The sequence below is a fragment of the Tachyglossus aculeatus genome, chromosome 6 (genome assembly GCF_015852505.1).
Source record: "Tachyglossus aculeatus isolate mTacAcu1 chromosome 6, mTacAcu1.pri, whole genome shotgun sequence".
In the NCBI taxonomy this organism is placed as follows: domain Eukaryota; kingdom Metazoa; phylum Chordata; class Mammalia; order Monotremata; family Tachyglossidae; genus Tachyglossus; species Tachyglossus aculeatus.
The window spans coordinates 19,523,051-19,541,102 of NC_052071.1; the positions used below are offsets into that span (position 1 = coordinate 19,523,051).

At 47.5% G+C, this 18,052-nt stretch overlaps 1 non-coding gene across 1 annotated transcript; it reads right to left on the reverse strand.

Moving 5' to 3' along the window:
• Window positions 1-4,986: 4,986 nt before the first annotated feature.
• On the reverse strand, window positions 4,987-5,124 carry LOC119930340. The gene has a single exon (XR_005451817.1). It is a non-coding gene; the product is annotated as a small nucleolar RNA SNORA7 (small nucleolar RNA).
• Between the last annotated feature and the right edge of the window lie 12,928 nt (window positions 5,125-18,052).

Consider the following 18,052-nt stretch of genomic DNA (forward strand, 5'->3'; position numbering starts at 1 on the left):
GAGCACTCTTCCCGGTGTCATTTGGCCCAAGCCCCATATTTGAAATCCAGTTCGGACTCGAGACCGATAGGCTGGGGCTCACAGTCTCCCTCCCCGTTTTAGAGATGAGGTAAGCGAGGCACAGAGAAGTGAAGTGACTTGTCCAAGGTCACAGAGCAGACAGCTCCACAGGTAAGCAAGGCACAGAGAAGTGAAGTAACTTGTCCAAGGTCACACAGCACACAGGTGACAGACCTGGGATTAGAATCCACAACCTTCTGACTCTCAGCCTCCGGGCTCCAACCACTAGGACACAAGGTGGTCTGGGAACATGTCTACAACTCTGTTACACTGTACTCTCCCAAGCAGTTAGTGCAGTGCTCTGCACACAGTAGGCGCTCAATAAATATGATCGACTGAACTGTCCAACGGCAAGTGGAATTGGCCACTGGATGGCCACACAACAGTGGTAGGGGTTTGCAATTGACAATGGCAGGTGCTTTTGTGTGCCTAATAACCACGGATTTGAAAATCCTCTCTGGGCCAGAGAAATATTGGGAACTTAGAAGAGACAGAGAAAAGGCAGGGGGAGAGGGGACAGGGGGAGGACAGAGAGAAACAAAAGAGGAGTGAACCAGAGAGACTGAGGGGGAGGGGAAAAATGAGAAGAAAAGGGGAAACCAGGAGGAAGGGAAGAGAACAAAGTACGAAAAAGGAAAGATAAATAGGGAAGGGGACAGAAGAGAGGGAAACAGCATAGTCTAGCGCATAAAGCACAAGCCTGGGGGCCAGAGGATCTGGCCAGAGGAGAAGCAGCGTGGCTCAGTGGAAAGAGCCCGGGCTTTGGAGTCAGAGGTCATGGGTTCAAATCCCTGCTCCGCCACTTGTCAGCTGTGTGACATTGGGCAAGTCACTTCACTTCTCTGGGCCTCAGTTACCTCATCTGTCAAATGAGGATTAAGACTGTGAGCCCCCCCCGTGGGACGACCTGATCACCTTGTAACCACCCTAGCGCTTAGAACAGTGTTTTGCACATAGTAAGCGCTTAATAAATGCCATCATTATTCTTATTATTATCTGGGTTCTAACCCCTGCCCTGCCATTTGCCTGCTGGGTGACCTCGGGCAAGTCACAACTTCTCAGGGCCTCAGTTTCCTCAACTGTGAAATGGGGATTTGATACCTGTTCTCCCTTCAACTTAAGACCATGAGCCCCATGTGGGATGGGGATTGTAATAGGTCTCATTAACTTGTATCTACCCCAGGGTCAAGAACAGTGCGTGACACAAAGGATGCGCTTAACAGATATACAAAAAAGAAACAAAAAAAACAGCGGAAGAGTAGGGAAGAAAGAGAAGCAGCATGACCTAGTGGATAGAGCATAGGCCTGAAAGTCAGAAGGAATCGGGTTCTAATCCCACCTCTGCCACTGGTCTGCTGTAAGATCTTGGGTGAGTCACTTCACTTTAGTTATCTCATCTGTAAAATGGAGATTTAGACTGGGAGCCCCAAGTGGGACAGGAACCAAGTCCAACCTGAACAGCTTGTATCTACCCCAGTGCTTAGAACAGTGCCTGGCACATAGTAAACATGATAAATACCATTTTTTTAAAAAGCCAGAGGAAGAGTAGCGAAGGAAGAGAAGCTGCATCACCTAGTTGATAGAGCATAGGCCTGAAAGTCAGAAGGAACTAGGTTCTAATCCCACCTCTGCCACTGGTCTGCTGTGAGATCTTGGGTGAGTCACTTCACTTTGGTTACCTCATCTATAAAATGGAGATTTAGACTGGGAGCCCCAAGTGGGATAGGGACCAAGTCCAACCTGAACAGCTTGTATCTACCCCAATGCTTAGAACTGTGCCTGGCACATAGTAAACACGATAAATACCATTTTTTTTTAAAGCCGGAGGAAGAGAAAGGAAGCTTCCCCAGATTAATTCCCAACACTCCCACCAGGTCAACCCTTAGAACTGATGTAACTTTTTTTTTCCTTTCAGTATTTCTTATGTGCCAGGCGCGGTCCAAAGCACTGGGGTAGATTCAAGCTGATCCGGTTGGACACGGTCCCTGTCTCACAGCCTTAATCCCCACTTTACAGATGAGGTAATTGAGGCCCAGTGAGGTGAAACGATTTGCCTGAGGTCACACAGCAGACCATTCATTCATTCAATTGTATTTATTGAGTGCTTACTGTGTGCAAAGCACTGCACAGACCAGCGACAGGGCTGGGATTAGCTCAGGTCCTTCCGACACCCAGGCCCGTGCTCCATCCACTAAGCCGTGCTGCTTCTTCCCTCCTATCCTCCGCATTTACGAATGTGCGTACGCTTTCTACTTGTACATTAATATATTATTTGTGAATTCAGGGACTTAGCCATTTCCTCTCTGATATATTTTTTCCACTCCCTGCTCGAGACTGTAAGCTTTTTACGGGCAGGGAAGGTGTCCATCTATTATTATAGCACACTCTCCCGAGAGCTTATTACAGTGCTCTGTACAAAGTAAGTGCTCAATAAATTCAATTGACTGACTGCTGTTGGGCCCTGCCCACAGTTGACACAGTAGCAGCTCTCCCTTGGAATCAGTATACCTGGATTCTGGTCCCGGCTCTGCCAGGAAGAGAGAGCCTGCTGGGGTCGAGCCACCGTAGGAGGAGGTTTTTGAACAACCGAGGCTGAATCCCGAGAAACCAGGTGGCTGGAGTGAGAGGCTCCCAGGGGCCGCCTTCCCCCGGCATGGGCACGGGGCCGCCGTCGCCTCGGACGGAAAACGATCCCGCTCATGAGAAGCCAGTGGTCTTCGTCGGTACTCGCCGGGCCCTGGCGAGAACCCACCCAAGAGAGACGAGGGCGTGAGACTGACGTGGGGCAAACCGTTAGCGCTCGAAGTGTCAGACCCTTGGTACCTTCTCTCCCTTCTCAGGTCTCATCATCCTCCAAGGGGGTCTCTGTTGTTATCGCTGTGCTTAGAACAGTGCTTTGCACGTAGTAAGTGCTTCATAAATGCCATTATTATTATTATTTGTTAATCTCTTACTACGTGCCAGGCACTGTCAAGAGCTGGGGTAGATACAAGATAATGGGGTTGGACATTCATACATTCAGTCAGTCGTATTTATCGAGCACTTACTGTGTCCAGAGCACTGTACTAAGTGCTTGAGAAGTACAAGTCGGCAACATATAGAGACGGTCCCCACCCAACAACAGATTCACAGTCTAGAAGGCGGAGATGGACAACAAAACGTAGACAGGTGTCAAAATCGTCAGAACAAATAGAATTATAGCTAGCCATGGTCCCTGTCCCACATAGGGCTCACAGTCTCAATTCCCATTTTGCACCTGAGGAAACTTAGATACAGAGAAATTAAGTGACTTCCCAAAGGTCATACTGCCCAAAAGTGGTGGGTCAGGATTAGAACCCAGATCTTTCTTACGCTGAAGCCTGTACTCTAACCACTAGGCCATGCTGCTTCTCACCGTCCCCATCCCGTGATCACTTCTCACTACCCCCCCAGTCGCCCTCCAGCCCCCGCAATTCCTGAATAACTTTTTGCCCATTTCCCTCAGCCTACCGCAAATGGTGAAAAGCGGTGTCGCCTAATGGGTAGAGCATAGGCCTGGTTTCTAGTCCTGGATCTAACACTTGTCCACTGTGTGTGACCCTGGGCAAGTCATTTCGTTTCCCTGGCTCTCAGCTCCCTCAACTGGAAAATGGGGATAAAAGACTGTGAGCCCCATGTGGGGCAGGGACTGTGTCCAACCTGATTACTTTGTACCTATCCCTGCACTTAGAACACAGCCTGGCTCACTGTGGGCAGGGAAAACATCTGTTATATTGTTGTATTGTACTTTCCCAAGTGCTTACTATGGAGCTCTGCACACAGTAAATGCTCAATAAATACTAATAACAATACTAATAATGGCTTTTATTAAGTGCTTACTATGTGCAAAGCACTGTTCTAAGCAGTGGGGAGGTTATAAGGTCATCAGATTGTCCCACAGGGGGCTCACAGTCTTAATCCCCATTTTACAGATGAGGTAACTGAGGCCCAGAGAAGTGAAGTGACTTGTCCAAAGTCACACAGCTGACAATCGGCAGAGCCGGGATTGAATACGATTGAATGAAAGAATGCTCCTCACACAGTAAGCGCTCAATAAATACGATAGTAAGCACTTGACAAATACTGTGAAAATAAAAAAATAAAGCAGCTCCCTGGCTAGTGAACGCTGTCCTGCTCCAGTTAATAATAATGATGATAACAATGATGGCATTTGTTAAGAACTTATTATGTGTCAAGCGCCATTCTAAGCTTTGGGTGGTACTCTCCCAAGTGTCTAGTGCAGTGCTCTGCACTGGTTTGGTGCTCAATAAATACCTTTGACTATAGGACTGAGCCCCGCTGCTCCAGGGCCTCTGGAGCAGATGACCCCATCGGGGAGACGTCGCCGCCTAAGACCACTCCTGGACGGCAGCCCGGCTTACAGCTCGGCGCATGTCCAGCAGCAGGAAGGCCGGATCCCAATCATCATCCTCCTTCCCTTACCATCGGCTTTAAAACTCTCCATCACCTTGCCCCCTTCTACCTCTCCTCCCTGCTCTCCTACTACAACCCGGCCCGAACGCTTCGCTCTTATAATGTCAACTTTCTCATCATATCTCCATCTCATTTATCTCATGGTCGACCTCTGCCCTGGAACATCCTCCCTGTTCATATCAGACAGAAAATTACTCTCCCCCAATTTCAAAGCCTTATTGACAGCACATGTCCTCCAAGAGGCCTTCCCTTGTCTTAGGCCGTCCGGTCGTTTCCAACCCATAGCGACACCACGGACACATCTCTCCAAGAGCGCCCCGCTCTCCATCTGCAATCGTTCTGGCAGTGTATCCAGAGAGTTTTCTTGGTAAAAATACAGAAACGGTTTACCATTGCCTCCTTCCACGCAGTAAACGTGCGTCTCCACGCTCGACTCTCTCCCATAGCGCTGCTGCCCAACACGGGTGAGTTTTGACTTGTAGCAGATTGCCTTCCACTGACTAGCCACTGCCCAAGCTAGGAATGGAATGGGTATGCCTCTGCTTGACTCTCCCTCCTGTAGCTGAGACTGGTAGAGTACTGGAAACTCTCCAGTTGCGACCCTGAGAGAGGAGGCCTTCCCTAAGCCCTAAGCTCTCCTGATCGTCTCTCTTTTCTTCTGCATCACCCTGACATGCTCCCTTTTCCCATCCCCCATCCTGGCCCCATAGCACTTAAGAACATATCTGTAATTTACTTATATTAGCATCTGTCTCCCCCTCCAGACTGCAAACTCACTGCTGGCAGGGAATGTGTCTTATGTTGCTGCATGGTTTTCTCCCAAGCACTTAATACAGTACTCTGCACACAGTAGGCATTCAATAAATAAGATTGACTGACTTCTTATCCCAGGCTTCCCATCCCCGCCAGTCCCCGGGTAATATCGGAGTTTCACCCTCTGCCCCATGGGACTGAGTTCACCCAACTTAAATTCATCTTTCAAGGCTCTCCATCACCTTGCCCCCTCTTACCTCACCTCCCTTCTCTCCTTCTACAGCCCAGCCCACACCCTCCGCTCCTCTGCCGCTAACCTCCTCTCTATACCTCGTTCCCTCCTGTCCCGCCATCGACCCCCGGCCCAAGTCCTCCCCATGGCCTGGAATGCCCTCCCTCCACACATCTGCCAAACTAGCTCTCTTCCTCCCTTCAAAGGCCTTCTGAGAGCTCACCTCCTCCAGGAGGCCTTCCCAGACTGAGCCCCCTTTTTCCTCTCCTCCTCCCCATCCCCCCCACCTCTTTCCCCTCCCCACAGCACTTGTATATATTTGTACAGATTTATTACTTTATTTCTTTTCCTTGTACATATTTACTATTCTATTTATTTTGCTAATGATGTGCATATAGCTTTAATTCTATTTGTTCTGACGATTTTGACACCTGTCTACATGTTTTGTTTTTGTCGTCTGTCTCCCCGTTAGACTGTGAGCCCATTGTTGGGTAGGGACTGTCTCTATAATATTGCCGACTTGTACTTCCCAAGCACTTAGTACAGTGCTCTGCACACAGTAAGCACTCAATAAATATGATTGAATGAACGAATGAATGAATCTTTCTTCCTTTCTCCGTCAAAGCTGGGGAAGAGCAGGCTGGCGGACTCCTTTCCCATATGCTCCCGCTATGTATCTCAGTCATTTTTATAAATGTGGTACTTGCTGAGTGCTTACTCTGTGCCATGTACTATACTGAGCGGTGAAAACGGTTCGAAATAAAGTAAATAAGACTCTGGTTCTGGGTGGGTTTTCCTTTCCTACTCTCATTCAAGAACATTTTTGAATGTCTACTGTATGTAAATCACTGTATTGAGCACTTGGGTGAGCCAAATCATGTCAGTGACATACTCTCTGCAACCAGAGAGAGCTATCCCATGGATACCTACATGGTCATTTTGTCACCAAAAAGGAAAAGCAATTTTGTGGGGAGCACCGTATGTGGAAGAGCTAGGAAGTGACCTCTCTGGAGTTGACTCTCAGCATCATGAATAAATCAAATATACTCTCACGAGCATGGGCTAAGCCCTCATATCCTCTTTTCCCACTCTCTTCTGTCTCGCTCATTCCTAGCTTGGACAGTGGCTAATGAGTGGAAGGCCATCTGGTCGAAGTCAAAACTCACCTGTCCTGGGCAGCAGCGACATGGGAGAGAGTTGAGGGCAGAGACTCAAGTTTACTGCGCAGAAGGAGGCAATGGTAAACCGCTTGCATATTTTGACCAAGAAAACCCTCTGGATACACTACCAGAACGATTGCAGATGGAGAGCAGGGCGTTCTGGGAAAGATGTGTCCGTGGTGTCGCTGCGGGTTGGAAACGACTCGACTGCATGAGACAAGACAAGACTCAACCCCGCTGCACTTATGTACAGATCTTTAAATTATATATTATAAATAACATATTTATTCATATTAATGACTGTCTTCCCCTGTAGATTGCAAGTGCCTTATGAGCAGGGAATATGTCCACTAATTCCATTGTATTGTACTCTCCCAAGTGTTTAGTATAGAGCTCTGCACATAGCAAGTGCTCAATAAATACTGCTGACTGATAGATTGATGGGATTAAAAGCCAAGAAAAAGCGGAACATACAGAGCGGGTCACACAGGTAGATAACCTAAGCAGAGAAACGTTACCGATATCAACTCATTGTTACATTTCCATCCACTGGGATACCCTCATCGGAGTCATCACCCGTGCTACGGATTGAATCACTGTATGGAAAACTAGAGAATGTACAAAGGCAAAAGAGGAGGTCCCTACCCAAGAGGTTGTGACTTGCCCAAGGCCACAAAGCAGGCCAGTGGTAGAGTGGGGACCTTGGTCTCCTGACTCCCTAGTTAGCGATCTTTCCACTATGTCTCACCCCCTCCCAGAACCTCACCCTCAGAGACTGTAATAAAACTGCCCACAAAACCTTCCACCCGTTAACTTCCATTAAAATGCCCTACAGTTCATTCATTCATTCAATTGTATTTATTGAGCACTTACTGTGTGCAGAGCACTGTACTAAGTGCTTGGGAAGTACAAGTTGGCAACATACAGAGACGGTCCCTAACCACCAACTGGGTCACAGTCTAGAAGGGGGAGACAGACAACAAAACAAAAACCATATTAACAAAATAAAATAGAATAGTAAATATGTATAAGTAAAATAAACAGAGTAATAAATCTGCACAAACATATATACAGATGCTGTGGGGAGGGGAAGGAGAGGAAGGAGGGGGCTCAGTCTGGGAAGGCCTACTGGAGGAGGTGAGCTCTCAGTAGGGCTTTGAAGAGAGGAAGAGAGCTAGCTCGGCCGATGTGCGGAAGGAGGGCATTCCAGGCCTGGGGGAGGATGTGGGCTGGGGGTCGACGGCGGGACGGGCGAGAACGAGGCACGGTGAGGAGGTTAGCAGCTGAGGAGCGGAGGGTGCGGGCTGGGCTGTAGAAGGAGAGAAGGGAGGTGAAGTAGAAGGGGGCGAGGTGATGGACAGCCTTGAAGCCGAGAGTGAGGAGTTTTTGCCTGATGCGAAGGTTGACTGGTAGCCACTGGAGGTTTTTGAGGAGGGGAGTAACATGCCCAGGACATTTCTGCACAGAGATGATCCGGGCAGAAGCGTGAAGTATGGACTGAAGTGGGGAGAGACAGGAGGATGGGAGATCAGAGAGGAGGCTGATGCAGTAATCCAGTTGGGATAGGATGAGAGACTGTTCAGACGCTTCCAAAACTTAGGCAGAATTTCTAAAGGTAATAATAACAACTGTGATATTTATTAAGCATTAACTATGTGCCAAGCACTGGGGTAGATACAAAGTAATTGGGTCAGACAGTCCCTGACCGACATGGGGTTCACAGTCTCAATCCCCATTTTCCAGTTGAGGGAACTAAGGCCTGGAGAAGTGAAACAAATTGCCCAAGGTCACACAGCAGACACGTGGAGGAACCAGGATTAGAACTCATGTCCTCTCACTCCCAGGCCCTCTTTCCACTAGGCCAAGCTGCTTCCCAGAAAGGGAACGGGCTTGACTGTGAGCCCGAGAGGCCTACTGTCTCATCCTACCTGCCACCACGTTGCCAACAAGAAGCTGTCTAGCCCAAAACCCCACATCAATGGCGTGGAGAAACACCCTTATCTCACCAGGGCCGCATTTAGCATTCACTCATTCATCCATTCAATTGTATTTATTGAGCACTTACTGTGTGCAGAGCACTGTACTAAACTCTTGGGAGAGTACAATACAGCAAAAACGGACCTGTTCCCTGCCCACTTAGTACAGAGAGAGAATATTTTCTTTTCTTTATTTTTGCTCTCTACTCAGCTCTTTGAGAACTCAACTATTTCACCTGATTGCTTCAACTCCTTCTGGGAGCTCTGGCCCGAGCTTCCCACAGGTCAATTACAATGATGGTATTTGTTAAACACTTACTCTGCGCCAGGTGCTGTAATAAGCACTGGGGCGGATTCAAGCAAATCGAGTTAGACAAAGTCCCCGCCCGACGTGGGGCTAATCTCACAGTCTCAATCCCCATTTAACAGATGAGGTAACTATGGACACACATCCAATGCTTAGAACACTGCTTGGCACAGAGTAAGCTCTTAACAGATACCATCATTATTATTATGCGAGGACGACTTTATGACAGAAAATGGGACGTCCTAAGACGGTGCATCCGTGGAATCACTGCGGGTAGGAAATGACTGGATGGCATTTGAAGAGCTGAGGCCCAGAGGAGTGAAGCGACTTGTCCTAGATCACACAGCAGGCAAGTGGCGGAGACAGGATTAGAACCCAGATCTTCCAACTCTCAGACTCTGTGGAGCTCGTCCCGACTCTGGTTTGAAAGACCCATCAGGCTCAGTGGGTCAGAGAACAAACTCCGGACGGACACCCAATCTACCCAAGTGGACTGGTAAGAGAGCCACGGCAGGAACGTTTGCCTCACAGACTTCCTCCTTGGAAGCCATCAATCAATCTGATTTATTTTATGTATTTATTTATTATTACAGCATTTGTTAAGCGTTTGCTGTGTGCCAGCCTTTGTACTAAGTACTGAAGTAGATAAGAGTCAATAGGGGATTGTTTGAGAGCTCGCCATGCACACAGCATTGTACTGAGCACCAGGGAGAGTACGATGCAACGGATTTGGTAGACACTTCCCCTGCCCACAAGGAGCTCACAGTCTAGAAGTGTTGCTACTCATGTGCAGCAACAACGGAAAAATGAAAATGTCACCCCGTGAACTCCACAAGGGTCGGGACCACTTCTATTTCTTTAGTGCTCTACCAAGCCCTCGGCACAGTGCCGGGTCCACAGTGGGAGCTTAGTGAATACAATCGACTGACCACGGCTTCTACCTTCTCCATCATCCTCCCCTCCCCTTCCCCCCCGCCACCCTCCCTCCGCCCTTCTTTTATAATCTGGAAATGTTGTTGCTGCAACTTCTCTGCAACAACCCCAGGAAATGCTCTGCAAAGCTTCAACACTGAGGATGGGGGGAGGTTTTGTGTTATTTTGTAAAGTAACATTCCAAAGAAAATCCAATCAAAACATTCACTGCTTTGCAATTCAAAGCAAAGAACCATTGGTTCCCTTAAAGATATTTTCTCCATCCAACTCGAAAACATAGGAGAAACTGATAGCCAAGGCTGAAAGAGATGCATCATGAACTTCCTGTATTTAGGGATTTCTGTAGTCTGGCTTTTCTTTACTTTGGTGGATCTTCTTAATTGTTTCCATTTCAGATACCCTGATTCCCAAGGCACAGAGAGATTAAATTGATCACCAAAAGGATAGTCCACTTTATAGACCGGACCTGACATTTCAAAATCCTCTTTTTTGTTCGTTTGCTTTTTTGATCAGCTTTCAAAAATAACTCTTGTTGTTCTGCTCGTCTACAGGTGTGAATTATTTTGAAGCAATGCCGTGGCATTGTCACACGTGGTGAGCTGGCTCATCCCCGCAGAATCTAACTGACACACTTTTCTCAACCAAAAGTGAGAAAACCTAAAATCATTAAGCACAGGATCCCAGTTAATGAAGAGATAACCGTGTCTTTGCATGAGAGCGATGAGCAAGAAAGATCTGCTGAGCTAAAAATGATCAGAAACGTGTCGCCGTCTGGAATGGCTTATTTTTGTCACCCTACGTCTCTCCGATACCTTTGGGGAAGGGCTGTCTCGTTGAGAGGCATTAAAGGCATCATTAATCGTAACTGTGGGATTTGTTAAATGTTTACTATGTGCTGAGCTCTGTGTTAAGCATTGGGGTAGATATAAGCTAATTAGGTCCCGGATGGGGCTCACAAGTCTAAGTAGTAAGAAACGGTATAGAATCTCTATTTTGCTGATAAGGGAACTAAAGCACCAAGAAGTGAACTGACTTGCCCAAGGTCAAACAGCAGACATGTGGCAGAACTGGGATTAGAACTCAGGTCTTCACTCTTTCCACTAGGCCACACTGCTTCATCGTCGTCGTCATCACACGCCCCTTCGGGGAATTTCTGAGAAGAGAGTACGCCATGCACATAGGACAGCCTCATCTTTCAGTCAATCGATGGAATTCATGGGGTACAGAGCACTGTACTGAGCTCTAGGGAGGATCCAGAACTACTGGGTTCATAGACTGGATCCCTGCCTTCCAACCACCTCTAACCTAGCGGGGATCGAAGCATCTAGCGAAGTGATGATCCTCGGGATACTTAGTAGAGTTTGCATGGGAAGGTCCCTTTCTAGAAAGGATCTTGTGCAATAAATTTCCACCTCGGCAGAGAACCTATCCATCAGGACCGACATCCGTCGGGGATAGAGCTTTAGTAACCTACTACTACTACTACTACTAATAATAATGATAATAATAATAATGATGATATTTGTTAAGCGCTTACTATGTGCCAAGCATTGTTCTAAGTGCTGGGGTTAGGAGAAGCAGCGTGGCTCTGTGGAAAGAGCACAGGCTTTGGAGTCAGAGGTCATGGGTTCAAATCCCAGCTCCGCCAACTGCCAGCTGGGTGACTTTGGGCAAGTCTCTTCACTTCTCTGGGCCTCAATTACCTCATCTGTAAAATAGGGAGTAAAACTGTGAGCCCCCCGTGGGACAATCTGATCACCTTGTAACCTCCCCAGTGCTTTGCACATAGTAAGCGCTTAACAAATACCATTATTATTATTATTATTATTTTTACAGGGTAATCAGGTTGTCCCACATGGGGCTCACAGTCTTCATCCCTATTTTACAGATGAGGTAACTGAGGCCCAGAGAAGTGAAGTGACTTGCCCAAAGTCACACAGCTGACGAGTGGCAGAGCCGGCATTGGAACCCATTACCTCTGACTCCCAAGCCCGGGCTCTTTCCACTGAGCCACGCTGCTTCTCTGGTAGAGAACTGGTAGAGTTTGCATGGGAAGGTGCCTTTCTAGAAATGACCTTGTGCAGTAAATTTCCATCTCGGCAGAGAACCTAACCATCAGCACTGACATCCGTCGGGATAGAGCTTTAGTAACCTTACCGATAGTAGAAGTTGCGGTGGCATTTATTGAGTGCCAACAGTGCACTGTTCTAAACCCTCAGGAGATGGAACAGAAGCAAACAAGAGGACCCACGAGGAGTCGACCGGTATAACAGGCGTAGAAATAGCAAAAAGGGAACGGTCCTGAAGGGCGGTGGATGAACGTAAATAATAGTAATAATTGATCATGATAATTATGGCATTTGTTAAGCATTTACTATGTGGCAGGCACCGTATTGAGCCCTGAGGTGGATACAGGAAAACCGGGCTGGACACAGTCCCTGTCCCATGTGGGGCTCACAGTCTCAATCCCCATTTTCCAGATGAGGAAGCTGAGAACTTGGAGATGAGCTAACTTCTCTTTTCTAGAGAAGTGAAGTGATTTGCCCAAGGTCACACAGCAGACAAGTGGTAGAGCCGGGATTAGAACCCATGACCTTCCCAACTCCCAGGCCCATACTCTATCCACTACACCATGCTGCTTCTATAAATAAATAAATGATATTCTATAATTAAATAAGTGACAGGCTCCTACTTAACCTATGAACCCCATGTGAGAAAGGGACTGTAGCCCACCCAATTATTTTGTATCAACCCCCAGTGATTCGTACGGTGTTTGACACATGGTAAGGGTTAATATTTCTAATCATTTATGCATTATTTTATCATTTATTATCATTTACTGTTTGTCAGGCCCTGGGGTGGATACAAGCAAATCGGGTTGGACAGAGTTCCTGTCCCTGACCCACATGGGTCTCACAGTCACAGTTCCCATTTTACAGACAAGGTAACTGAGGCACAGAGAAGTAAAGCCATTTGCCCAAAGTCACACAGCGGACAAGTGGCAGAGCCGGGATTAGAATCCAGGTCATTCTGACTCCCAAGCACGGGCTCCATCCACTAAGCCACGCTGCTTCTCCGCACCGTTAAAGGTAACCCCTTTGGAGCCGCGACTCGTCAGCATCTCCTAACTGGGAAATACCGATACCAGTTCATCTCCCTGACTTGATTCCTCCAGCTCCAACCAGGACAGGTTTCAGATGACACTGGAGCGAGGTGGCCGCCTTAGGCCAGACCATCAAAGAGGACGGCAGGGGTGTCCTAGTGACATAGAACATCACAGATTCAGTGGGCAGCAGCCATCATCATCATCAATTGTATTTATTGAGCGCTTACTATGTGCAGAGCACTGTACTAAGCGCTTGGGAAGTACAAATTGGCAACATATAGAGACAGTCCCTACCCAGCCAGGCCGGGAGGATAACAATAATAATAAATAATAATAATAATAATTCTGGTATTTGTTAAGGGCTTACTATGTGCCAAGCACCGTTCTCAGCACTGGGGTAGATACAAGGTAATCAGGTTGTCCCACATGGGGCTCACAGTGATAATTCCCATTTTACAGATGAGGGAACTGAGGCCCAGAAAAGTGAAGTGACTTGCCCAAGGTCACACAGCAGACAAGTGGCGGGGCAAGGGCCTGGGAGTAGAAGGACCTGGGTTCTAAACCCGGCTCCTCCACTTGTCCGCTGTGTGACCCGGTGGAGTCGCTTAAGTTCTCTGGGCCTCGGTCCCGTCATCTGTAAAATGGCGATGAAGACTCTGAGCCCCTCATGTGACATGAACAGGGTCCAATCTGATTCTAGACTGTGAGCCCACTGTTGGGTAGGGACTGTCTCTATATGTATATATGTTTGTACATATTTATTACTATATTTATTTTACTTGTACATATCTATTCTATTTATTTTATTTTGTTAGTATGTTTGGTTTTGTTCTCTGTCTCCCCCTTTTAGACTGTGAGCCCACTATTGGGTAGGGACTGTCATGTTGCCAACTTGTACTTCCCAAGCACTTAGTACAGTGCTCTGCACACAGTAAGCGCTCAATACATATGATTGATGATGATGATGATGTTGCCAACTTGTACTTCTCAAGCGCTTAGTACAGTGCTCTGCACACAGTAAGTGCTCAATAAATACGATTGATTGATTGATTGACATGTATCCACCCCAGCACTTAGTACAGTTCCTGGCACATAGGCAGTGCTTAACCCATACCATAAGAAGCAGCGGGCCCTAGTGGTAAAGGCACAGGCCTGGCACTCGCTGGTAATTCTCTGTGCCTCAGTTACCTCATCCATAAAATGGGGATTCAATACTACTCCCGCCTACTTAGCCAGTGAGCCCCATGTGAGAAAGGGACTGCCAGCCACCCGATTATTTTCTATCTCAGTGCTTCATACAGTGTTTGACACATAGTAGGCATTTTTTTAATGACATTTAAGCCCTTATTAAGTACCAGGCACTGTATTAACCAGTGGGGTGGTTACAAGTTAATGGGGCTGGGCGCAACAGTCCCTGTCCCACATAGAGCTCATGGTTTTAATCCCCATTTTACCGATGAGGTAACTGAAGCCTAGAGAAGTGAGGTGACTTGCCCAGGGTCACACAGCCAACAAGTGGCAGAGCTGAGACTAGGACCTAGGTCTCCAACTTCCAGGCTAGGCCATGCTGTTTAACATATCCAAAACAGAACTCCTTGTTTTCCCACCCAGAGCCTGTCCTCTCCCTGACTTTCCCATTGCTATAGACGACACCACCATCCTTCCTGTCTCACAAGCCCGCAAACGTGGCGTTATTCTTGACTCCTCTCTCTCGTTCAACCTACATATTCAATCCATCACTAAATCCTGTAGGTCCCACCTTCACAACACAACTAAAATCTGCCCTTTCCTCTCCAAACCGCTACCACTTTATTACAGATCACTCTTACTAGCCTAACTGGATTACTTCATCAGCCTCTTTGCTGACCTCCCAACCTTCTGTCGCTCCCCACTCCAGTTCATACTTCACTCGGCTGCCCAGATTATTTTTCTACAAAAACATTCAGACCGTGTTTCCCCATTCCTCAAGAAAATCCAGTGGTTCCCCCTCTGCATCAAACAAAAGCTCCTCACCATTGGCTTTAAAACACTCGCTACTCTCCTTGTCATTCATTCATATTTACTGAGCGCTTACTGTGTGCAGAGCACTGTACTAAGCACTTGGGAAGTACAAGTTGGCAACATATAGAGACGGCCCTGACCCAACAGCGAGCTCACCCAATCCATACAGTTCGCTTCTCTTATGCTAACCTTCTCACTGTGCCTAGATCTCGCCCATCTCGCTGCCGACCCCTCGCCCACATCCTGCCTCTGGCCTCCTCCCTCCTCAAATTCGACAGACAATTACTCTCCCCTGCTTCAAAGCCTTAGCAATAGCATGCCTCCTCCAAAAGGCCGTCCCTGACTAAGCCCCCCTTTCCACTTCTCTCACTCCCTTCTACATCACCTTGACTTTCTCCCTTTGTTCATCCCCACCTTCCAGCCCCACAGCACTTCTGTACATAGCTGTCATTTATTTATTTACATGAATGTTTTTCTCCCCCCAGACTGTAAACTAGGCCAGAATTGTGTCTGTTCATTGTTGCGTTGTCCTCTCCCAAGCACTTAGTACAGGGCTCTGCACACAGTAAGTGCTCCATAGATACAATTGAATCAACAAATGCCTGCTTATCCATGGCAGCCCCTAGAGTTCTCTCAGGCCGGTTGCCTTGTGATCAGTGCTACTTATTAAATACTCTCATTACTATCCTCCTTTAATAAATGCTACTACTACTACTAATAATAATAACAACAATAATAACAGTGGCATTTGTTGAGCACTTACTATGTGCCAGAAACTGTACAAAGTGCTGGGGAGATACAAGCAAATCAGATAGTACACAGTCCCTGTCCCATGTGGGGCTCACAATCTCAATCCCCATTTTACAGATGAGGTAACTGGGGCGTAGAGAAGTGAAGTGTCTTGCCCAAGGTCACACGGCAGACAAGCGGCAGAGGTGGAATTAGAACACATGACCTTCTGACTCCCATTCATTCATTCAATTGTATTTATTGAGCGCTTACTGTGTGCAGAGCACTGTACTGAGCGCTTGGGAAGTACCAGTTGGCAACATATAGAGACGGTCCCTACCCAACAATGGGCTCACTCCCAGGCTCGTGAATTCTCCAGTATGCTACTCTTGTCCCCCTGCCCCTCTCAAATCAATCAATCATATTTATTGAGCACTTACTGTGTGCAGAGCACTGTACTAAGCTCTTGGGAAGTACAAGTTGGCAACATACAGAGACAGTCCCTACCCAACAGTTGGCTCACAGTAAGTTGGCATCACCAGGAATTTGTGTCACCCAGGCCGGAAAACAAAAGTAACCAGGTGGAAGTTGGGTCTCAGAGCCAGGCTGCCAGAACGTCAAGGGGCAGCGCAGCCCCAGTGGTGGCATCGGCAGGAAAGAGAAACGGTCTTCTGCTGGACCGCCACAAAACACCGCAAAATAACGGTATTACACCGCGCTACACAGACATATGACAAAATGACTTCAAACGGAATGACTGGTAGGAGGTGAGTGGTAAGTTACGCCCTGCCTCAAGGAGATCACGGAACTGAAGCCGGCTCTGTTCCCACACTGCCTTCCCCACTGTCTTCTTCCTGACACCAACAGGCTCTATTTTTTTTTATGGACTTTGTTGATCGCTTACTATGTGCTTGACACTGTACTAAGCTTTGGGGTAGAGACAAGCTAATCGGGCTGGACAATGCCTTTGCCCCACAGGGGGGCTCACAGTCTTAATCCCCATTTCACAGATGAGGAAACTGAAGCCCAGAGAAGTGAGGTGACTTGCCCAAGTTTACACAGCAGACAAGTGGCAGAGTCGGGATTAGAACTCAGGCCCTCTGATGACTCCCAGGCCTGTGCTCTTTCCTCTAGGCCTCTCTACACCAGCACACAGAGAAGCAGCGTGGCTCAGTGGAAAGAGAACGGGCTTTGGAGTCAGAGGTCATGGGTTCAAATCCTGTCTCCGCCGCTTGTCACCTGCATGACTTTGGACAAGTCGCTTAATTTCTCTTTGCCTCAGTTCCCTCATCTGTAAAATGGGGATTAAAACTGTAAGCACCCAGTGGGACAACTTGATCACGTTGTAACCTCCCCAGTGCTTCAAACAGTGCTTTGCACATAGTAAGTGCTTAACAAATACCACCATTATTATTATTATTATTATCTAGAGTTTTCCCAGGGCAGCTGCCTCAAGATGAGTTTCACCAGGACCCAGGGGGTCAGTGGGCCCTGAGAATGGTCAGCACAACATACCACTTTTACCCTGAATAAACAAGAAGCAGAATGTGCTTGTTATGCTTCCTCTTTATTATGGTACCGGTCAAACACTTACTATGTACCAAGCACTGTACTAAGCGCTGGGGTAGACACAAGCTATAACACAGTCCAGCAAAATCCCAAACTTTCATTGTTTTTAAAGCATTTTGCCTGAGGCAGACTCAGTCTCGAGGGGAAGTCAATTAGGCACGAGCCCATGATGTCAAAGTGACTCAGAAATGACAGTGGTTTACGCACTCTCCTAGGTACCGAAAACGAGGGGACAGCAAATTCCACTGCCTGAGAAAAGGAAGTGGGAAAATAGGGGGCAGAAGAGGAGGGCACGCAGAAACTAAATTGGGAGTTACTTTAAACCCTAGGGGTTTTTTCCACAGTAGGTTGTCCTAGAGACCCACAATATAATAGTTAGTTGGAGGATGTGGATTAAATTAAGGTCACATCTCCTCCGGGAGGCCTTCCCGGATTAAGCCCTCTTTTCCCAGGCTCCCTCACCTTTCTGCATCATCTATGCACTTGGGCCTGTGACCTTTGGGCATCTGATATTCGCCCCATCCTCAACTCCACAGCACTTACATAATAGCCTTAAATTATGTTATAAATTATATTTATATTAATGCCTGTCTCCCCCTCTAGACTGCAAACTCGGTGCGGGCAGGGTACATCTCTGCCGACTGGTGCACTTGCACTTGTTACCAAGTGCTTAGTAGACTGCTTTACAGTTGATCAGTCAATAGTATTTATTGAGGACTAAATGTGTGCAAAGCACTTACTGAGTGCTTGGGAGAGCATGGTCTAGGGGCAAGA